At 41.4% G+C, this 24925-nt stretch overlaps 1 protein-coding gene across 2 annotated transcripts in view; it reads left to right on the forward strand.

Moving 5' to 3' along the window:
• LOC115171600 (uncharacterized) overlaps positions 1 to 24925 on the forward strand; it is a 332786-nt gene that overhangs the window by 280445 nt on the left and 27416 nt on the right. Inside the window, exon 1 of one of the 2 annotated variants that reach the window (XM_029728583.1) lies at positions 6269 to 6456. The exons of the other annotated variant lie outside the window; for it this stretch is intronic. The gene's annotated coding sequence lies outside the window, so the exon portion shown is untranslated. Of the gene's footprint in view, positions 1 to 6268; positions 6457 to 24925 lie in introns of those variants that run through there. 2 annotated transcript variants of the gene reach the window in all.

Consider the following 24925-nt stretch of genomic DNA (forward strand, 5'->3'; position numbering starts at 1 on the left):
AATGTATACCAAAGTAACAAATATTTAATCTGTTGGGGCTAGGGGGCAGTATTTGCACGATCGGATAAAAAACGTACCCGATTTAAGCTGGTTACTACTCTTGCCCAGAAACAAGAATATGCATATAATTAGTAGATATAGATGGAAAACACTCTAATGTTTCTAAAACTGTTTGAATGGTGTCTGAGTATAACAGAACTCATATGGTAGGCCAAAACCTGAGAAGATTCCATACAGGAAGTGCCCTGTCTGACAATTTGTTGTCCTTCAGTTGCATCTCCATCAAAAATACAGCATCTCTGCTGTAACGTGACATTTTCTAAGGCTTCCATTGGCTCTCAGATGGCGCCAGAAAGTGTAATTGGGTGTCTGCTGTTTCTGGGCGAAGAACAGCTTGAGAATTTGTTACTGGTCAACCTGGGAACAGTGACACTGGAGATGCGCGTTCATGAGAATTCTCCATATTTTTCTTTCAGGCTTTGAATGAATACAACATCGCCCGGTTGGAATATTATCGCTATTTTACGAGAAAAATAGCATAAAAATGGATTTTAAACAGCGTTTGACATGCTTCTAAGTACGTTAATGGAATATTTTGAAATTATTTGTCACGAAATGCGCTCGTGCGTCACCCTTCGGATAGTGACCTGAACACACGAACAAAACGGAGCTATTTGGATATAACTATGGATTATTTGGAACCTAAACAACATTTGTTGTTGAAGTAGAAGTCCTGGGAGTGCATTCTGACGAAGAACATCAAAGGTCATCCAATTTTTTTAATAGTAATTCTGAGTTTGGCCAAGCTATGTACTCAGAATATTGCAAAATGTGCTTTCGCCGAAAAGCTATTTTAAAATCTGACACCGCGATTGCATAAAGGAGTTTTGTATCTATAATTCTTATAATAATTGTTATGTATTTTTTGAACGTTTATCATGAGTAATTTAGTAAATTCACCGGAAGTTTTTGGTGGGTATGCTAGTTCTGAACATCACATGCTAATGTCAAAAGCTGTTTTTTGATATAAATATGAACTTGATTGAACAAAACATGCATGTATTGTATAACATAATGTCCTAGGAGTGTCATCTGATGAAGATCATCAAAGGTTAGTGCTGCATTTAGCTGTGGTTTGGGTTTGTGACATATATGCTTGCTTTGAAAATGGCTGTGTGACTATTTTTGGCTGGGTACTCCCCTGACATAATCTAATGTTTTGCTTCGCTGTAAAGCCTTTTTGAAATCGGACAATGTGGTTAGATTAACGAGAGTCTTATCTTTAAAATGGTGTAAAATAGTTGATTGTTTGAGAAAATTGAATTGTGGTATTTTAGTTGGTTTTGTATTTTGCACCATGTGATGCCATTGGCTGTTAGCTATGGGTTCCGCTGGCGGAACGGGGTTCCGCTAGCGGAACGTCTAGATGCAAGAGGTTAAAGGCCGACACGTCCCGAGTGTTCTACGTGCCAAAGAAATGCAAAAATGTGGTACTTATGAGTACGCTGCATAGGGACGGGAGAATCTGTGGCCAGGAACATCAAAAAACTAGAAATCATAATGGATTACAATGCCACAAAAGGAGGGGTGGACAATTTAGACAAGCTGGTGACTGGCTGCAGCTGCAAAAGAAGAACCCTACACAGGCCACTTGAAATATTCAACATCTTGGACATCTCGGTGTACAACGCAATTGTCATCTGGATGATGGTGTTGAACCCAGATTGGAACAGAGGGAAGCTCCAGAAGAGACAGCTCTTTCTCGAGGAGCTGGGCAAGGCATTGGTAAAACCTCAAATCCAGAGGAGGCAACATATCCCAAGGACCCCCATGAGGAGGATTCAGGAGGAGGATGCTGGTTCCCCATCTGCCCGACCCACAGAACCAACAACTCCAATACCGGAAGTAAGTGTAAGTGATGTTGCATGTGTGTATGTCTGACTCTCCTACCTTGGCCTGCTGTAACTATATATGTGAGTGAGTGAGTGAGTGAGTGCAATGTTAGTAAAAGTAAAATTCCTGAACTAAGTGTTTTCATCATTCTAGATTGCAGCCGGTAGCAACAAGAAGAAGCGCTGTGATGTGTGTGAACCCAAGAAGGACAGGAAGGCACAGTACACACACATCAAGTACAAGAAATGCATTTGCAACACACACAAACTCCGTCCCTCGTGGTGTGTAGACCGGCTTTAATTTGTATTCAATGTGGCTAATTTATAATTTCCATAAAACATTGTATGTAACAAAATGTAGAATGAATAGCTCTTTTATTGCTAAATGTGATCTAGCATAGGTAAATGGCAAATATTAACCATGTATGCTGTCTGTATTGCTGGTAATTGATAAGTCAACATCTAAGTATTAAGAATTAAGTATTTTATGTAATTGTTGTGGCTATATTGTTTTAAAAAACAAATAATGTTGTGGGTCCATCAGACCTGCGAACATTGGATGAATAACATAAACACCACACAAGGGTCATGGCTACCACAGCATTCTGTAGTGATACGCCATCCCATCTGGTTTATGCTTAGTGGGACAATCATTTGTTTTTCAACAGGACAATGACCCAAAACACACCTCCAGGATGTGTAAGGGCTATTTGACCAAGGAGGAGAGTGATGGAGTGCTGCATCAGATGACCTGGCCTCCACAATCACCCAACCTCAACCCAATTGAGATGGTTAGGGATGAACGCTGAGTGAAGGAAATGCAGCCAACAAGTGCTCAGCATATGTGGGAACTCCTTTAAGACTGTTGGAAAAGCATTCCTCATGAAGCTGGTTGACTGAATGCCAAGAGTGTGCAAAGCTGTCAAGGCAAAGGGTGGCTACTTTGAAGAATCTAAAATATATTTTGATTTGATTAATACATTTTTGGTTACTACATGATTCCATGTGTTATTTCATAGTTTTGATGTCTTCACTATTATTCCACAACCGTGGATAGATGGTAACATTCACGCAAAACTGAAAGCGCAAACTACTGCATTTAACCATGGCAAGGTGACTGGGAATATGGCAGAATACAAACAGTGTAGTTATTCCCTCTTATCTTAAACTGACAGGTTTAGATTGTTGTGTTATTGTCATTATCCGTGTATGTAGGTGGCAGGGAAGTCAGGCGCAGGAGAAACCAAAGTGGTAAAAAATGGAGTATTTATTTAAAAAACTAACTCCAAAACCAACGTAGTAAATAATCCGGGTAAACAATAACCCGTCGCACACCGATAAATAAACAACACGTACATAACATAACAATCACCGACAAGGATATGAGGTGAAACAGAGGGTTAAATACACATGTAATTACTGGGATAAGAAACAGGTGTGTAAGGAGACCAGACAAAACCAATGGAAAATGAAAAACTGATCAATGGTGGCTAGAAGACCGGTGACGTCGATTGCCGAGCACCACCCAAACAAGGAGGGGCATTGACTTCGGCAGAAGTCGTGACAGTTATGTTAATTACATTGACACACATGTCAATCGATTAAGGATTTTAAAGGGGTACACAAATTCACCATCATGAGTAAGAAACTGAAAAATATTTCAAACAAACCCTATTTCATTGATAGAAAACATTTGTTACAGAAAATAAGTGATTTGCAGTATGGATCAGATGAGAGGTTATTACCGCTAAATAAATCAATAGGGAAGTTTTAGGTGTGCCACAGAATTATATATCCCATCAAGCTGTACCAAGTTAAAAAAAAAATGTTGGGAACCACTGACTTCAGTACAGGTCACTTTCTATGTGTGTAAATGCTACTGGAGACTAACAGGCTGCCAGGCATCAGAGCTGCTATTCACAGCAACACTTGTATTCAGCGCATGAGGCTTCTTCTGCTAACAACTACAGGGAGCTTGAGGACAGCAGCTCTTGTAAACCAGCTAAACACTATCATCTAGTGGAAATCTGAAGTCACACCATGAAGGAAGTATTTTTTACCGTAATAAGAGACTGGCCCTCATCTCTGCCACAGATAATACAGTAAGTATTATTTTGAGAAAATGATGTTGAATAGTGCTGGCGATCAAATTAAAGTTTATTGGTCGCATATACGATTTTCATGTCACACCCTGATCTGTTTCACCTGTCTTTGTGATTGTCTCCCCCCCCCTCCAGGTGTCACCCATCTTTCCAATTATCCCCTGTGTATTTATACCTGTGTTTTCTGTCTGTCTGTGCCAGTTCATCTTGTTTGTTCCAGCCTAGGCAGCGAAGGGTTGGATCCGGAAGACGTGCTGCACCATAAGCTGGGTGTAACGCTTGGACGTCGTGGGTGTGGAGTCAGGCGCAGGAGGCAGAAAAATGTTTGGTACAATATATTTAATAAGTACCAAAAAATAGAAAATATGCCCAAACACAAAAGGGCGAAACAAAAACCCAAAGTCCAATAACACGATCCACTACACAAACACAGTGAAAACACGTAAAAAGCCCGCACACAGAACAGGTGGAGAGGCGGGCTTAAATAACACCACTAATTACCTAATAGAACACAGGTGCAACTAATAAAGACATGACTAACAGAAAATGAAAAGGGGATCGATGGCAGCTAGTAGGCCGGTGAGGACGACCGCCGAGCGCCACCCGAACAAGGAGAGGAACCACCCTCGGCAGTAGTCGTGACACTGGGCCTTCTCATTGGCCGAGGGTAGTTTGGGGAGGCTTGAACAAACAAGACTAACTGGCACAGACAAACAGAAAACACAGGTATAACTACACAGGGGATAATGGGGAAGATAGGCAACAAGTGGAGGGGGGTGGAGACAATTACAACGACAGGTGAAACAGATCAGTGTGTGACATTTCAGGTGTTATGGCAACTTTGATTTGATCTCTAGTGCTATTCAATATCACTCTTTTTGAATATGGAATGAAATGACGGATATGATGGAAAAAGTCTATCCTATGCAGCATTGTGTAATAAATGGTAAGACAATTTAAGTGAACCTACAGGATAAGTTGAACAGACCAGTGCCAGCTGTGGCCAACCTCCAGAGGGCGAGCTATGCAAACTTACTTCCCTTCCCACTCATATATATATATATATATATATATATATATAAAGCAGCATGTTGCCAACTCATCATTCAACTCATACAATAGTTACTAGTTATATGATATTTCAGAAACCAGATTATGAATACCTTTGGGTTTGTTATTTTTTACACTAGCATGAATATTGGGTGAGTATGAAGCCAGTACATTTTCACCAGGAAAGTTAAATTTGTTGAATTAATAATTTAAAGACCATGAAAAAAAAAGAAAAAAAAAGAAAGACTACAAGACCATGCTGCTTGCCTACGGAGCTGTGAGGGGAACGGCACCTCCGTACCTTCAGGCTCTGATCAGGCCCTACACCCAAACAAGGGCACTGCATTCATCCACCTCTGGCCTGCTGGCCCCCCTACCTCTGAGGAAGCATGGTTCCCGCTCAGCCCAGTCCAAACTGTTCGCTGCTCTGGCACCCCAATGGTGGAACAAGCTCCCTCACGACGCCAGGACAGCGGAGTCAATCACCACCTTCCGGAGACACCTGAAACCCCACCTCTTTAAGGAATACCTGGGATAGGATAAAGTAATCCTTCTAACCCCCCCCCCCCTTAAAAGATTTAGATGCACTATTGTAAAGTGGTTGTTCCACTGGATATCATAAGGTGAATGCACCAATTTGTAAGTCGCTCTGGATAAGAGCGTCTGCTAAATGACTTAAATGTAAATGTAAATTTATTGATTGACCGCCGTAATGTTTGCAGGAGTTTGCTGTGATGAGATGGATCCGTCACCTTCTCAGGTGAAACTGTTAAATTGTCCAGTAAAATCTTTGGGTTTGATATGACAGACTACTGCATGAACTGGATAAGGCAGAAACCAGGCAAAGCTCTGGAGTGGATTGGGAGAATTAACTCTGGTTCAACAGATGCACCAGACTACCCAGACTCCCTGCAAGGCCAGTTCACTCTGACTGAGGATGTCTCCACAAGCATTCAGTTCTTAGAGGCCAAGAGTCTCAGATCAGAGGACTCTGCTGTTTATTATTGTGCTCGAGACACCATGACTGAAATTGCTGGGGCAGTTGCACCAAAACCACCCAGTCAAAACTATGCCACATATGCACACGCAATACCTCTGTGGCCCACCTAGGGGTCACTGCCCCTTCTTAGAGTACCACTGTTCTACAGTATGACGTCACAATACTGTACTATAATATGTAACACTCCACATTCTTACAAATTCATATTCCTGTAGTGCAAAGAACATTTATTTTACAATCTAAAGAGATGATGCACAACTCACTCTTTAAGTTTTATAATTATATATGCTCATCTGTGCACTCTGTCCTTCATCCACAACGGACGGTGAGAACGGATTGGCATTTCTTCATATACATTTGGATTATAAAATCTGACAAGATCAACTCTACTGGCTAAAGACACATTTCCAAGGTAAAAATAAGATAATTTATTGAATCAGAGAGATTTGTGATGACTCCAGGGAAATATGACAGGTTCATGATAGATGTATTGGTCTCTGGTGTGTGGAGAGGTTTTTGTATGGGTGTGTGTCATCGTGATAACTACGGGGGCACAGTGTTGCATGCCTTAACAAAAACCACTGTGGTGGAAATGGCTACCTACTTCATCTCATATGCAATTACAAGATAAAACATTTAAACAGCTTCGCCAACTATTGGATTCCGACAACAGAATGTATTTGTTTTAAATTTTAAAAAAAGCAGTATTTTTAAATTTAAATAAGTACTAAAAATGAACCTAATCACTGTCTATAACACTGTTTCAGCAAGGTTCTTTAATCCTTGTTATGTTGAAAATGCCTGACAGAGCATAAACTGAAAGTGCAAACTAAGAAAATAGTTATTAATAAGTAGTAAAACATAATTTGACATTCTGCTCATCAGATTAAAATCAATAGATCATGTTATGGTTGTTGTGAAAAGGTGCACATGTTTATTCCAGCTTTGGCCCTGCACAGAGCGGTGGGAAGGTTTTTGTACAGGGTTAAACCACTGTGCCATACAGCGGGTCACAATGATACAGTCCATGACAAAAACCTACCACCTCTACCAAGCACAGAGTGTGAGAGTGCTGACACCTAAGGAACACAGACATATACATTCTGATTGTCTATAGGCTGCTAACCTATACGTGCTGGTACATTTATACACGCAAACAAATGTCCATGGTACAGAGATACACTGAGGAACAACTATTTTCTGTACGCTGTAAATCATGTGATCAAAACATTTGCTTGAATTGAGCTTCAATGGTGGTTGTAAATGACACAGAATTGGAAAAGACATGGTCTGCATGGAGACATTGGAAGTTTCAGTGAGTTTTACTGAGAGGATTCTGTGGCTGTATGCGACATAGGTTTTTGTAATGTCATGAGTCACTGTGTATGGGAGTGGCCACGGTGATAAACATCAATACAAAAACCTCTCCATGGACATGAGGGTTGACAGGATTGTACTGTCTGCACACTGACTACACTCTGGACCCATATGGGAGATCATTTCACTGCTATGAATTTGAATTGTCAAATTCTCATCTTCATTTTCTCCATTCCAGTATTGGTTGCTATTCTACTATTGTGTCCTATGTTTCTGATTTCATATTGATTCCTACTGTGCTGTTTTTAGCCAACATGTTGTATGACAATCATGTTTGTTTTTCTGACATGCCTGTCCATATAAATATACAGTGTAGCATCCTTTAAAGGTGGTCAGTCCTGACATTAAAGATGCAACAATCATGGTTATCACGTTGTCCAGACATATAGCTTTATTTACAGGAGGTATCAAATACCAAGTCTCCTATTATAGTCATATCAAACACTGCCTTAGTCCAAAGAGTATTCCTTCTACTGTAACATCATTTAGAAACATTCTATATCGCCAACTACTGATATACAGCTATAGCAATGTCAAGTGATCCATCTGAGGTTAGTTGATGGGCTATATCAGTGATTGATGAGACGCTTTTATGTTTCCTCCATAAAGACGTTGAAACCATATTGTTCACAATGAATTGTTGGGAAACAATGTTGTACAGAACACAACAGATGCTTCCTTTTGATATTGAGAGAAAAGGCATCGATGTCTGATGTTTCACACAACTGCCCTCACTACAGTGTAAATTCCCAGTCTAGACAGGAGAGGGGTTTTTGTACAGGGATGTATCACAGTGCAGAATAACGGCCACAGTGATACAGCCCATGACAAAAACTCTTCCCCATTGATGCTGATTCTGGGCTTAGAGTGTGTGTTAGGGCAGAAACTAGTTGAAGAGCTTAGTGTGTGTTTCTCATAGGTTTGGTTCACCATGCTTGATATATTCATAGGTTGTTTTAATTCTTCTGTTTTACCAACATATTTATCATCTGTTAATTAAGGAGAAACATTTATCGATGAGAATTGGACATGAAGTTAGTATGAAGTGGAAAACCAGTTTATGCATAAACATGATTTCCATTTCTATTATGATAGATTTTTATAGTTGATTGTTAATGAAAGTTTATTGGGGGAAAACTATGGTGTCAATGTTGGAGATGAAATAAATGGTTTTATTGAAGGAGTCGCTATGTTGCATGAGTTTTTGTACTGGCATGTATCACTGTGTACACTGGGGGCCACAATGATATACACCAGTACAAAAACCTCAGTACAAGTGGTTACCTCTCAACTCTATATTAAGTGACGGATCATACTGGAATGTTCTGAATACGCCTTATATGAATATAATGACTATGTTGAATACAACTGTTTCATCTTAAGATTAAACAATCCATAATCTTAAACAAGCTGGTCTCATGCTTTTCCTTTTTATGTCATATTTGGAACAACCATTGAATTCTGTCTGCACTTAAACATTCTCACATCGCATTTTTTTTAAATATTATGTTCATAACTTTAAACTAGATTGTTTATCATATTTGGAAAAACATTGAATTGGCTGGACTTAAAAAAGTAACATTGACATTTTAAAGTAGAATTATTTGTCACATATAGATGTTGACAAACGTCACATTTTGACTGCAAATGAAGAAAGAAAATCATATAAATACATTACCTTTACTGTGGGAGCATTTGACGTGGGTTTTTGTAATGGTGTGTGTCACTGTGTATGGGGCAGCCACAGTGATATACACCAATACAAAAACCTCAGCCCAAGTGCTGGTCATGGCAGCACATACTTACTGAAATCTCAGCAGACTCTGTGCCAAGTGACCGCTTATCGGACTACTAATAAGACAAAACCTGGCCAAATACAAAAATATTTAGTGCAGATTTAGTGCACTGATTACAAATATCAAATACTAATATCCAACTGTGCATTAAACAGACCTTATATGATAGTTATACATAAAAAAAAGACTTTCTTTAGTTACAGTTGAAGTTGGAAGTTTACATACACTTAGGTTTGAGTCATTAAAACTCGTTTTTCAACCACTCCACAAATTTCTTGTTAACAAACTATAGTTTGGGCAAGTTGGTTAGGACATCTACTTTGTGCATGACTGTTCGGATTTTCGTTATTTAGCCCTCCGAAAAGGCTCACCAGGAAGCACACAATGTCATGACTCGTGTTTTGTCCTTAATTTTATTTTATCAAATGACCACAGGTCATAAACCTGAAATACAACAAACAAGTAATGACAATATATTATTCAGATATATTATTTAATATATTATTCAAGTAATATAATAATAATAAATCAAATAAGCCTGCAACACCATCAAAGATGTGGCGAATCTGGCTTAAAAACAGCACCGACCACATCGCCCAGCGCCAGAGGAGCATGCGCACAGTGACTCTGCCGTCACAGGTTGCTATGGACGCTGTCACAGGACACAGAACCCATGCCACCACATGCCTCGTCCAAAGGATTTACACACAAACGCAACATAATGCGGCACTCCACCATGGATCACCGAACCGAACCAAACCACCGCTATCACCACCACCGCCACCAGAAACCAGCAGAGTGCTCCGAACAATCAGCACAATGCAAATGGCTGATAATAATAGCCTAATGCTATATAGCATCTGGGTTGCTGAGCTACCGCACCCGGCGAGCTACAAGTTACTCACGGCCAACTAAGACCGACACAGTGAGGTAAACGTTCAGTGCACAAACATATAAGTGACTTAAACATGAATGCTAGACTGAGTAGTTCGCAGTTACATACCAACGGGCTGTGTGCTCCTGATGATTGTCTACGGTGAAATGATTACCAGGTGCTGTAATTTAAGTCGCTGGTAAAGCTGCGCATGCGCACATAACGTAACATATCTAAGAAACTTAAAGAAATCACTCGTTCCCCATTTAATTCTCTTTTATCTATTTATATATATATTTTTATTTTCCTGAGTGAGCTTGAAATCTCAACAATGACAAAAGTATTTTTTCCAACAATTGTTTACAGACAGATTATTTCACTTATAACTCACCATATCACAATTCCAGTAGGTCAGAAGGTTACATACACTAAGTTGACTGTGCCTTTAAACAACTTGGAAAATTCCAGAAAATTATGTCATGGCTTTAGAAGCTTCTGATAGGCTAATTGACATTTTGAGTCAATTGGAGGTGTACCTGTTGATGTATTTCAAGGCCTACCTTCAATCTCAGTGCCTCTTTACTTGACATCATGGGAAAATAAAAAGAAATCAGCCAAGACCTGAGAAAAATAATTGTAGACGTCCACAAGTCTGGTTCATCCTTGGGAGCAATTTCCAAACGCCTGAAGGTACCATGTTCATCTGTACAAACAATAGTACGCAAGTATAAACACCATGGGACCAATCAACCGTCATACCACTCAGGAAGGAGACGCGTTCTATCTCCTAGAGATGAACGTACTTTGGTGTGAAAAGTGCAAATCAATCCCGGAACAACAGCAAAGGACCTTGTGAAGATGCTGGAGGAAACAGGTACAAAAGTATCTATATCCACAGTAAAACGAGTCCTATATCGACATAACCTGAAAGGCCACTCAGCAAGGAAGAAGCCACTGCTCCAAAACCGCCATAAAAAAGCAGACCACGGTTTGCAACTGCACATGGGGACAAAGATCATACTTTTTGGAGAAATGTCCTCTGGTCTGATGAAACAAAAATAGAACTGTTTAGCCATAATGACCATCGTTGTGTTTGGAGGAAAAAGGGGAGGCTTGTAAGCCGAAGAACACCATCTCAACCGTGAGGCACGGGGGTGGCAGCATCATGTTGTCGAGGTGCTTTGCTGCAGGAGGGACTGTGGCACTTCACAAAATAGATGGAATCATGAGGGGGGGAAATTATGTGGATATATTGAATCATTGAACATCTCAAGACATCAGTCAGGAAGTTAAAGCTTGGTCGCAACTGGTTCTTCCAAATAGACAATGACCCCAAGCATACTTCCAAAGTTGTTGCAAAATGGCTTAAGGACAACAAAGTCAAGGTATTTCAGTGGCCATCACAAAGCCCTGACCTCAAACCTATAGAAAATATGTGGGCATAACTGAAAAAGTGTGTGCGAGCAAGTAGACCTAGAAACCTGACTCAGTTACACCAGCTCTGTCAGGAGGAATGGGCCAAAATTCACCCAATTCACCCACAATAAGTGGGAAGTTTGTGGAAGGCTACCCAAAACGTTTGACCAAAGTTAAACCATTTAAAGGCAATGCTACCAAATACTAATTGAGTGTAACTGAGTGTACTTCTGACCCACTGGGAATGTGATGAAAGCAATTACAGCTGAAATAAATAATTCTCTCTATTATTCTGACATTTCACATTCTTAAAATAAAGTGGTGATCCTAACTGACTTAAAACAGGGAATTTGTACTCGGATTAAACGTCAGGAATTGTGAAAAACTGAGTTTAAATGTATTTGGCTAAGGTGTATGTAAACTTCCGACTTCAACTGTATGTCACAAAGCACCTACAAAGGTAATATCAAAATAACAATGGGTCGACACTTTTCTTAGCTGAGCTATGCCGATCTGAAAATACTTGCCTAAAATTTGCTCAGTCACATTCACAATAAGAGGTTGCAGTGGCAGGTCTTTAATAATTTGTTGAACAAGTAACTAAATTTGCAATAATCGTTTAAATTATAATATAATTTGTCAAAAACTGATGTTGATGTACAGTATGGATGGACAGAAACATAGATTAACATACAAATGAATGATGATTAAACTAAAATAACAGACAAAGTGGGAACATTTTGGCCTTGTGGTAGAATGTATCCACACTGGATATTATTTATGTAATGAGCAGTAACAGACAGGAAACCAGCCATGCCATTCACCACACTGAGGGAACAGGTGCTTCCTCATAACATAGGCACACTTACTGAAACCTCTTCTGGACTGAGGGTAGATAGAGCCCTCTGAAACAAACACTATGTTATGAAACAGTGTGTCAAATGTCACTATCTAAGTAAGCAAGCATTCAGTCTTTAGCTTCACAGGGTTGTTCTTCAATTGTACTGTCAAATTTAATCTTAAATATATTTCTATTAAATGTTTTTAGTAGGCACCGTTATCCAGAGCAATTAGTGTTAAGTGCCTTGCTCATGGGCACATTGACAGACCTTTCACTTAGTCTTCTTGGGGATTTGAACCAGTGACCTTTTGGTTACTGATCCAATTATCTTAACTGCTAGGCTACCTGCCATTCAAATAACATCCAAATTCTTGTTTTTGAGAAAATTGATGCCATTATGTAGCTAGAGAGTCCACACGCCTGGCACACCACTGAACTCAGTCCCTGAAGGCAAGGATGACAACCGGCAGATACTGCAGCCTAAGGAGTTGGATATACTTTTACTACATACCATACAGTTATGTGGCACTGCAGTGTTGTCAAAACAACTGTCACAAAGTGCTAACATGTCCTCCCCACCCTCAACCCACATTATTAGCCAACACACAACACAATATTTGCCATTTCATGTTTGACTGATATTTAGAAGGGCTAGGTATGAGCAAAACAGGTCTCTTCCCTGCAGTGATGTAGTCAAGTCACTAAACCTTGAGTCCAAGTCGAGTCTCTCGAGTTCGAGTCAGAGTCCTTGAGTCCAAAGTCGAGTAACAACTCCCTTGGTAGTGCTAAAAGCTGCATTCCAACAATCTTTGACCCTACGATACGGAAATCGGTATTGCAAATTAGTCAGGATGGCGAGCCAATTCAGTAGCTACTGTACTGTAACTATGTTGAATTAAGCAGAGAGAGAATTTCTGACAACAAACATACCATTGGTTCACCTCCTACCTCACTAACCGCAATTAGTACGTCACACTTTGTGAGGCAAGATCAGAGGAGTCCACCTTAACCGGCGGTGTCCCACTTGAGTCGGTGTTAGGACCTATCCTCTTCCTGCTCTACATGCTCCCACTTGACCAGATCTACAGACAACACAGTGTCCAATTCCACTGCTACGCAGACATCACACAGGTGAAATCTCAGATGCAGAACAACTTCCTCCAACTCAACAACAGTAAGACAGAGGCAATGCTGGTAAGCATACCCCAACAGATCACCAACTCCTGCAGCATCCGCCCTGCCATAGATGGCCACATCATCCCACACACATCAGTCATCACTAATTTGGGTGTGAAATTCTACCCGGCTCTCTCCTTCAATTCCCACATAAGTCACTTCTGTAAAACGTCATTCTTTCACCTGAAGAACATCTCCCGACTAAGACCCTCACCACTTCTGACGCAGAAAAGCTAATACATGCATTTACTGGGGGGCCTGCCTGCAAATTCAATTCATAAACTACAGCTCATCCAAAACAATGCCGTAAGGATTCTGACAAACAAAAAAATCTGCTCACATCACTCCCATCCTTGTTGATCTCCATTGGCTACCTATTCCTCCTGCTCCTCTACAAACCCCAAAATGGCATCGGGGACCCGCCTACCTGTCAGACCTGCTCTCCCCTTATGAACCTCCACGCACCTTACATTCAAGCCATGCTTATACTCCTTCATGCCCCCAGGACCAGGCTCCTCACAATGGGGGACTGTGCCTTTTCCTGTCTCACACCATACCCATGGAACTCCCTTCCAGATAATTTCAGGGTTGTTCAGACTGTTGGAACTTTTAAAGCAGGCCTTAAGAGAACAAAGATGTATATTTTATACATGATAAACACAGTTGAAATTCAAGCTGCTATCAGCTGCTAGTCTGCATGTCAGATGTTATATGCAATGAATGTACCTTGGTTTTTATTGTCCTCATTTGCAATGGAGAGGGGACTAAGCACCTGTAATAGTAGAAATGATTTGATGTTAAACAAAGCCCATTTTAAAACATGACAAATGACCAGGTAGCACTGCAAATAATACACCTGTTACTGCTACATTGTATTTAAGAACGTCTATTTTGTAAACAATGTGTGCAGTATGCTATAATCCATATTGTACATTTGCCAAAGATTTCATTAAATGTGTTCCTCTAGTTTTGATCCACATAGGATTAATAACAGGGAAGTCTTTTGATTAAGTTTAAAATCGGTGGTCCATTTGAACAGTGGGAGCTAGTTTCTGTGACAAAGGTCATGTCAGTTTGTGTGAACCAGAAACACTCCAGATATACAGAATGTAAAGTATGCACTAACAGAGATGATAGTGACTGATGATTTTTATCAATCTAAAATAAAAAATGTGCGTTTTTATCTTTGTATTCAATTTATTAATGTACCTTTTCTCTCCTTTTCTTAGTGGTGAGATGTTACTTTGATGGCATGTTAGAAGTAAATCACTTCAACTGCACTACTAAATTGATTTGTTCTTGAAAGCCAGTGTCTCAGTATTGTAAGACATTTTCTAATACATTTACACAAGTAATGATTGTAATGATTGACACTTCACTACAGATTTGTAGTTCAGGCCTTGAGCTGTTCTTGTTAAATGTTTTGTATTATGTCATGTTTAATGTGGACCCCAGGAAGAGTAGCTGCTGCTTTCACAACAGCTAATGGGGATTCTAATAATATACCAATAGATTAAAAGTAATTTTAAGTACTTACAGTGTTTTGGCTGAGCTTTTTCTAGCTATCTGTACATACTGTAGGTGTTGTTTTTTCACAGTAACAAGATAAAAATGTGTTTTTTCATAAGTTTATTGGAAGTGAGGTGGTATCACAGGTATCATGCAACATAAAACAAAAGGAAGCTATAGGAATGACTCAAATGAAAAGGCAATGGGGGTTTACATAGGTGGGAAAATGGGTCAAATCTCAACATTTAACTCAAATGCATCTATACCAAACACCATATCTCACATGCATTCCTCCCGAACACTGTTCTAGAATATCATGTATATTTCAATGGGTCTTTTCCCTCTGTGACAAATGACTGCATCTTTATTTAACAGCTAAACAACAGAAAACTGACCATGTAAGGTGATTACAGTATTCAATCAATACCAAATTAACCTTAGTGTCACAACAGCCTTTTTTTCATTTTTTTCACCTTTATTTAACCAGGTAGGCCAGTTGAGAACAAGTTCTCATTTACAACTGCAACCTGGCCAAGATAAAGCAAAGCAGTGCGACAAAAACAACAACACAGAGTTACACATAGATAAACGTACAGTCAATAACACAATAGAAAAATCTATGTACAGTGTGTGCAAATGTAGAAGAGTAGGGAGGTAGGCAATAAATAGGCCATAGAGGCGAAATAATTGCAATTTAGCATTAATACTGGAGTAATATATGTGCAGATGATGATTTTTTATATTTTTTTATTTCACCTTTATTTAACCTGGTAGGCAAGTTGAGAACAAGTTCTCATTTACAACTGCGACCTGGCCAAGATAAAGCAAAGCAGTTCGACACATACAAAAACACAGAGTTACACATGGAGTAAAACAAACATACCGTCAATAATACAATAGAAAAATAAGTCTATATACAATGTGAGCAAATGAGGTGAGATAAGGGAGGTAAAGGCAATAAATAGGCTATGGAGGCGAAGTAAATACAACATAGCAAGTAAAACACTGGAATGGTAGATTTGCAGTAGATGAATGTGCAAGTGGAGATACTGGAGTGCAAAAAGAGCAAGAGGTTAAGTAATAATATGGGAATGAGATAGTTGGGTGTGCTATTTACAGATTGGTGGTGTACAGGTACAGTGATCGGTAAGCTGCTCTGACAGCTGGTGCTTAAAGCTATTGAGGGAGATATGTCTCCAGCTTCAGTGATTTTTGCAATTCGTTCCAGTCATTGGCAGCAGAGAACTGGAAGGAAAGGCAGCCAAAGGAAGTGTTGGCTTTGGGGGCAACCAGTGAAATATACCTGCTGGAGCGTGTGCTACGGGTGGGTGTTGCTATGGTGACCAATAAGCTGAGATAAGGCAGGGCTTTACCTGGAAAGGACTTATAGATGACCTGGAGCCAGTGGGTTTGGCGACGAGTATGTAGTGAGGGCCAGCCAATGAGAGCACACAGGTCGCAGTGGTGGGTAGTATATGGGGCTTTGGTGACAAAATGGATGGCATTGTGATAGACTACATCCAGTTTGCTGAGTAGAGTGTTGGGGGCTATTTTGTAAATGACATCGCCGAAGTCAAGGACCGGTAGGATAGTCAATTTTACGAGGGTGTGTTTGGCAGCATGAGTGAAGGAGGCTTTGTTGCGAAATAGGAAGCCGATTCTAGATTTAATTTTGGATTGGAGATGCTTAATGTGAGTCTGGAAGGAGAGTTTACAGTCTAACCAGACACCTAGATATTTGTAGTTGTCCACATATTCTAGGTCAGAACCGTCCAGAGTTGCCTTCTCCTGTCCAGCTCAGGTGTTCGGTGTCGCCGGCCTTCTAGCTGCTGCCGAACCTACTGCTGGCAAACGCCCTTCACTCATCAACCCCGGACTTGTCTCGTCATCATTACACACCTGATTCCAATTCCCACTCTATCATTTACATTACATTACATTTATATTTAAGTAATTTAGCAGACGCTCTTATCCAGAGCGACTTACAAATTGGTGCATTCACCTTAAGATATCCAGTGGAACAACCACTTTACAATAGTGCATCTAAATCTTTCGGGGGGGGGGGGGGGGTAGAAGGATTACTTTATCCTATCCCAGGTATTCCTTAAAGAGGTGGGGTTTCAGGTGTCTCCGGAAGGTGGTGATTGACTCCGCTGTCCTGGCGTCGTGAGGGAGCTTGTTCCACCATTGGGGTGCCAGAGCAGCGAACAGTTTTGACTTGGCTGAGCGGGAGCTGTGCTTCCTCAGAGGTAGGGAGGCGAGCAGGCCAGAGGTGGATGAACGCAGTACCCTTGTTTGGGTGTAGGGCCTGATCAGAGCCTGAAGGTACGGAGGTGCCGTTCCCCTCACAGCTCCGTTGGCAAGCAGCATGGACTTGTAGCGGATGCGAGCTTCAACTGGAAGCCAGTGGATAGAGCGGAGGAGCGGGGTGACGTGAGAGAACTTGGGAAGGTTGAACACCAGACGGGCTGCGGCGTTCTGGATGAGTTGTAGGGGTTTAATGGCACAGGCAGGGAGCCCAGCCAACAGCGAGTTGCAGTAATCCAGACGGGAGATGACAAGTGCCTGGACTAGGACCTGCGCCGCTTCCTGTGTGAGGCAGGGTCGTACTCTGCGAATGTTGTAGAGCATGAACCTACAGGATCGGGTCACCGCCTTGATGTTAGTGGAGAACGACAGGGTGTTGTCCAGGGTCACGCCAAGGTTCTTAGCACTCTGGGAGGAGGACACAAGGGAGTTGTCAACCGTGATGGCGAGATCATGGAACGGGCAGTCCTTCCCTGGGAGGAGGAGCAGCTCCGTCTTGCCGAGGTTCAGCTTGAGGTGGTGAGCCGTCATCCACACTGATATGTCTGCCAGACATGCAGAGATGCGATTCGCCACCTGGTTATCAGAAGGGGGAAAGGGGGAAAGGAGAAGATTAATTGTGTGTCGTCTGCGTAGCAATGATAGGAGAGACCATGTGAGGATATGACCGAGCCAAGTAACTTGGTGTATAGTGAGAATAGGAGAGGGCCTATAAATGTTACTTGTTTTCCTGAGAGGAATCTCTCCTACCATTTCCTGAGTACTTTTTATTTTGCACTTTGGGATCGCCCTGTGACTTTTTGTTAATAAATATATATTTTGAGCACAACAGCATTTGGGTTTCGTCCTACTTTGATCTATGGTGCTTAAATAAATTCAGTAGTTCTAAACCTGCGACTGCCTACTCCTCTCTACGTCAGTGACACTTAGTCTATGACTACATTGAAAGCATAAACCAAATAGCCCTAAAAATAGCAAGACATAAAATCATCATTACATAACACTCCTAGACACATCGTTTCCATTTTAATCACAAAGACTACATTTCATTAAGAAGTTTGGAATGGTACTTTGCATTGAGTCAATCCTAATCGATACAAGGCATGTTGAGCCATCATTAAGAGTACACCTCACATGTTGAAAAAAAACGTGTTTTCTTTCTATTTTGAACAGCAATGAGAAAAGGTAAGGCAAGATGCTAAACACAGATATCTGAAGGCTGCGTGAAGACCTGGGATGACCTCTCATTCAGTTCTGAAGCTGTTTGTTGTTTACCAGTTCAAAGTAACTCATGAAGAAGACTAGTGTTTTTTTCCCTTAAGTCGCTCTGTCTCTCAGGCATCTTGTGCTTGCTCAGCGGGGTTCCCGTTGTCACAACTTCCGCCGCAGTCGGCTCCTCTCCTTGTTCGGGCAGCGTTCGGCGATTGACGTCACCGGCTTTCTAGCCATCGCCGCTCCATTTTTCATATTCCATTTGTCTTGTCTTGTTCCATACACACCTGGTTTTCATTTCCCCAATCAATCTACATGTATTTAACCTTCTGTTTCCCATCATGTCTTTGTGTGTAATTGTTTCATGTTATGTGGTGTTTGATTTATGCGCTTGACTTTTATTTTGTTCCGTGTTTTGAGCGTGTTTGATTATTGTAGTGCTCTCGTTTTGGAACGGAAAATAAATGTGCGCCTGTTAACTATACTCTGCTCTCCTGCACCTGACTTCGCCTCCAGTACACACCATAACACCCGTGATGTCATCTCCACGCACCCTGAGTCTGCTGGGAGACACGGGGTCTCCGTTTGAACCTCTCATGGCAAGCTCAGCTTCTTTCCTTTCAGCACTGAGGATTATAGGGATACATGTCAAAGAGCCCATTCTTTTTTTTAATGTATTTCCCTTGCAATGTGCTGACTCCTGTGCACTACAACATTCAAACTGCATCTAGATAGATTATAACTCCTTTAGGATATGATGTAGTCCTACAAACTCAACCATCAATTACTCCAACAATGCTTACTTACACATACATAAAATACCAGAAGGTCAAACAGCGAATACACAGATGGCAGAACAGAAAATAGAGGTGGACTCTCACCTTTGGTGACATAAAGGTAGAAAACATCGCAGTAGAGGATGGTTTACACCACGCTGGCCCCAATGGCGATCATGTCAAAGAAGCCCTCGAGGTAAAAGCAGCAGATCCAGTTGAAGAGGTACAGGGCCCGGTAGAGACCCAGGAAGAACAGGTAGTGGGTGGTGATGGTCTCCGCCTCACCCGTCTTACTGATCATGAAGAGCTGAGGCAGGATGGCCAGCTAACCAACTAACTTATAACACTTAATCAAGTGGTTTGGAGGTATGGAGAGAAATAAAGGAAGGCTCGGTATTAAGGCCCAGCCATCTTCTTACCTTCATGGTGGTGTTGTAGAAGGAGATGAAGGAGGTGAGGAGGTCCAGGTAACGAGTAGTGAAGACCAAATCAAATAGGATCTGGCTCTTCCCGGAGATATCCGGAAGGGACAACCAGTTTTACAACAACAGTAGGATGGATAATACCCGTGAATTAAATAATTAAGAAATTATTCTTCTAGTTTTGCATCACTTCAAGAACAAGTTCAAGAAGAAAGGCAAATCCTTCACAACTTCTGAAATAGTCTTCCTTTGCAAGCCCCTGCCCAGTCAGAGCGGCAACTGTGACAGTATCTTATCAACAGCAGTTGGAAATTTGAGTGGGCCAAACCCATTTGTCTGACTAGAGGGTAAATAAACGGTATCTGTTTACTAAAACTACATCAAGAAATGCAACAGCATCTCAAGACCAGGGTGATCACCCAGGAACTAATTTATCTCCATGTAGGCCTAATTGTAATTGTGCACAATAAATCTTATTTAGTACATATATTAGTGACTGGTATTAGAAAAAGACAAACCCCTCACAAGACATTATGCATCTTATGCATGGGATAATGCATTCATTTCAGTAAAGTTGGAGCTATCAGGATCAGACCAACATGCACTTGCTTCTATAATATAATAGGTTGACAAAACCCCAGAGTCTCCATCTTATGCTGTCCCATCCATAAACTGACTGGGAAGATGCTATAAACTTGCAGATCTTAATGCTTCAAAGGGCCACCATATCAATGAATCCAATGCAAGCAAGGTCAATGAGAGAAACGTGTGTGAGTGTTTAGAATATAGGATGTGTTCAGCTAATTTAAGACATAAATGTAGCATTGTCGACTACTTTTGAATGAGAATGCATTGATTCCTTGCCACCTAACCAGTTAATTTTGTGGGACTTTCTAGAATGCCACATCAGAGTCCAGACCAAACAATCAAACGCCGGGCTACATTGAGTGAACTTGCATGCCAGACTGTTGCAGAAAACAAGGTGACACTAGACAGGATGTTTAAACAATAGTTTTTCATAAATACCTCAACTGACAACAAGGTACAGTGTTCAAACTTGCATCACTTTTTTTAATCATCAACTAGTTTGGCTATGTCACAAGTAGCTAGATAGTTAGATACTGTAGCTAACATGTTGTTTTGCATAGCAAGTTAGCTAGCTAACAGTTACATACATAGGTGGCAAAATATAGATATTCAAGGAAGGCTTTGATTAAACAATCAGTTTAGCTAGCTAGTTAACGTTAAATCACAGCAATCCAATAGACAGCTAGCAAGTTGACATGATACTGTGGTTAAGTAGCTAACGTTCAACCAATTAAAGCTAACTAGCTTGCGAACACTTCAGTGCACACAACATGATCTGCATATACTTTTGCTTTATGATTGATTATATATTGATCAGCACGTAAATGCCATTTGTTGCTTGTTTGTTCTGTAGCTAGCAGCTACATAGCTAGCTAGTAGTAGGTTAGGAATATAAAGCAATGTCAAGTGCTCCATCTGAGGTTAGTTGATAGGCTACATGAATGATCCATAAATATGTTGACACCATACTGTTCATAATGAATTGTTGGGAAACAATGTTGTACAGAACACAACAGATGCTTCCTTTTGATATTGAGAGAAAAGGCATCGATGTCTGATGTTTCACACAGCCGCCCTCATAACAGTGTAAATTCCTCAGTCTAGACAGGAAAGGGGTTTTTGTACAGGGATGTATAACAGTGCAGTATAACGGCCACAGTGATACAGCCCATGACAAAAACTCTTCCCCATCTCTAACACTGATGCTGGGTTTAGAGTGTGTATTAGGGGAGAAACTAGGTGAAGAGCGTAGTGTGTGATTCTCATACGTTTGGTTCACCATGCTTGATATATTCATAGGTTGTTTTTTAATTCTTCTGTTTTACCAACATATTTATCATCTGTTAATTATTGCTTCTGAGATTGTTAATCAATTGACTCATTATTTAGGTAGAGAATGTAAATTCCTGGCCCACCAATGAACTCAGTCCCTGAAGGCAAGGATGACAACCGGCAGATACTGCAGCCTGATGACTTGGATACCCTTTTACTACATACAGCTCTGGAACTAGAACAGTTACATGGCACCACAATGTTGTCTAAACATCTGTCACAAAGTGGCAACATGTCCTCCCCTCCCTCAGCCCACATAATTAGTCAACACAAAACACAATATTTTCCATGAATTTCATGTTTGACCGTCATTTAGAAGTGCTAGGTATAAGCAAAACAGGTCTCTTCCCTGCAGCGATGTAGTCTAGTCAGTAAACCTTGAGTACAAGTCGAGTCCCTAGTGATCGAGTCAGAATCCTCGAGTCCAAGTTTGAGTCATGAGTCCTTTGGTAGTGCTAAAAGCTGCATTCCAACAATCTTTGAACCTACATTACATAAAGCAGAACGCTAAGCATCTTAGAGTATTGCACATTAGTCGAGATAGCTTGCTACAGTAATTCAGTAGCTATTGTAACTATGTTGAATTAAGCAAAGTGGAGAGACTTTCGGAAAACAAGGTACCCTTGGTTCACCTCCTTCCTCACTAACCGCAAGCAGTACGTCACACTTTGTGAGGCAAGATCAGAGGTCTCCACCATTTTCTGCAGTGTCCCAGATGGGTAGGTGTTGGGACCTATCCTCTTCCTGCTCTACATGCTCCCACTTGGCCAGATCTTCAGACAACACAGTGTCCATTTCCACTGCTATGCAGACATCACACAGGTGAACATTAAAACAAATCTGACACATCATCTGCTTTGTCAACATTATCCAACTGTCTGGAAGAGGTCAAATCTCAGATGCAGAACAACTTCCTCCAACTCAACAACAATAAGACAGAGGCAATGCTGATAAGCATACATTCCCCAACAGATACATTTACATTTTAGTCATTTAGCAGACGCTCTTATCCAGAGCGATTTACAGTAGCAAATGCATACATTTCATACATTTTTTCTCACAACCCTGGCGTTGCAAACACCATGCTCTACCAACTGAGCCACACCAACTGAGATCACCAACTCCTGCAGCATCCGCCCTGCCATAGATGGCCACATCATCCCACTCACATCAGTCATCACCAATTTTGGTGTGAAATTCTTCTTCCATGCCCACATAAGTCACTTCTGTAAAACGTCATTCTTTCACCTGAAGAACATTTCCCGACTAAGACCCTCACCACATCTGATGCAGAAAAGCTAATACATGCATTTACTGGGGGGCCTGCCTGCAAATTCAATTCATGAACTACAGCTCATCCAAAACAGTACCATAAGGATTCTGACACCAACAAAAAAGTCTGCCCCCGTCACTCCCATGCTTGCTGATCTCAAAATAAAATAAAATTGTATTTGTCACATAGTGGTCACAAAAGACTTTACAGTAAAATGCTTACTTTCAAGCCCATAACCAACAATGCAGTCTTAAGAAAAATAAGTGTTAAGAAGTAAAAAAAAACAATACTAGAAAGTAGAGTACTAAAAAATAAGAAAATAAGAAATAATTAAAGAGTAACAATAAAATAACAGTAACGAGGCTATTTACAGGGGGTACCGGTACAGAGTCAATGTGCGGGGGGGGGGTGCACAGATTAGTTGAGGTAATAGAGGTGATATGTACATAGAGGTAAAGTGACTATGCATAGATAATAAACAAAGAGCAGCAGCAGCGTAAAAATGGGGGGGGGGGTCAATGCAAATAGTCTGGGTAGCCATTCGATTAGCTGTTCAGAAGTATTGTGGCTTAGGGATAGAAGCTGTTAAGAAGCCCTTTGGACCTAGACTTGGCGCTCCGGTACTGCTTGCCGTGCGGTACCAGAGAGAACAGTCTATGACTAGGGTGGCTGGAGTCTTTGGCAATTTTTAGGGCCTTCCTCTGACACCGCCTGGTATAGAGGGCCTGGATGGCGGGAAGCTTGGCCCCAGTGATGTACTAGGCCGTACGCACTACTCTCTGTAGTGCCTTGCGGTCGGAGGCCAAGCAGTTGCCGTACCAGGTGGTGATGCAACCAGTCAAGATGATGTCAATGGTGCAGCTGTAGAACTTTTTGAGGATCTGAGGACCCATGCCAAATATTTTCAGTCTCCTGAGGGAGAATAGGCGTTGTTGTTCCCTGTTCACAACTGTCTTGGTGTATTTGTACCATGATAGTTAGTTGGTGATGTGGACACCAAGGAACTTGAAGCTTTCAACCTGCTCCACTACAGCCCTGTTGATGAGAATGGGGGCGTGCTCGGCCTTCCTTTTCCTGTGGTCCACGATCATCTCCTTTGTCTTGATCACATTGAGGGAGAGGTTGTTATCCTGGCACCACATGTCTAGGTCTCTGACCTCCTCCCTATAGGCTGTCTTATCATTGTCGTTGATCAGGCAGGCCTAACATTGTGTCGTCAACAATCTTAATGATGGTGTTGGAGTCGTGCTTGGCTATGCAGTAATGGGTTAACACATAATATAGGAGAGGACCGGTGTTTAGTCCCAGAGTCCTTAGCTTAGTGATGAGCTTTGAGGGCACTATGGTGTTGAACGCTCAGCTGTAGTCAATGAATAGCATTCTCACATAGGTGTTCCTTTTGTCCAGATGGGAAAGGGCAGTGTGGAGTGCAATAGAGATTGCGTCATCTGTGGATCTGTTGGGGCAGTATGCAAATTGGAGTAGGTCTAGTGTTTCTGGGATAATGATGTTAAAGTAAGCCATGACCAGCCTTTCAAAGCACTTCATGGCTACAGATGTGAGTGCTCCGGGTCTGTAGTCATTTAGGCAGGTTACCTTGATGTTCCTAGGCACAGGGACTATGGTGGTCTGCTTGAAACATGTTGGTATTACAGACTCGGTCAGGGACAGGAGAAAATGTCAGTGAGGACACTTGCCAGTTGGCCAGTGCATGCTCGGAGTACATATCCTGGTAATCCATCTGGCCCTGCAGCCTTGTGAATGTTGACCTGTTTAATGGTCTTACTCACATCGGCTACAGAGAGCGTAGCTGGTGCTCTCATGCATGCTTCAGTGTTGCTTGCCTCGAAGTGCGCATAGAAGTAATTTAGCTGGGCAGCTCACAGCTGTGCTTCCCTTTGCAGTCTGTAATAGTTTGCGAGCCCTGCCGCATCCGACGTGTCGGAGCCGTTGTAGTAGGATTCAATCTCAGTCCTGTATTG

The sequence above is a fragment of the Salmo trutta genome, chromosome 32 (genome assembly GCF_901001165.1).
Source record: "Salmo trutta chromosome 32, fSalTru1.1, whole genome shotgun sequence".
Lineage (NCBI taxonomy): Eukaryota > Metazoa > Chordata > Actinopteri > Salmoniformes > Salmonidae > Salmo > Salmo trutta.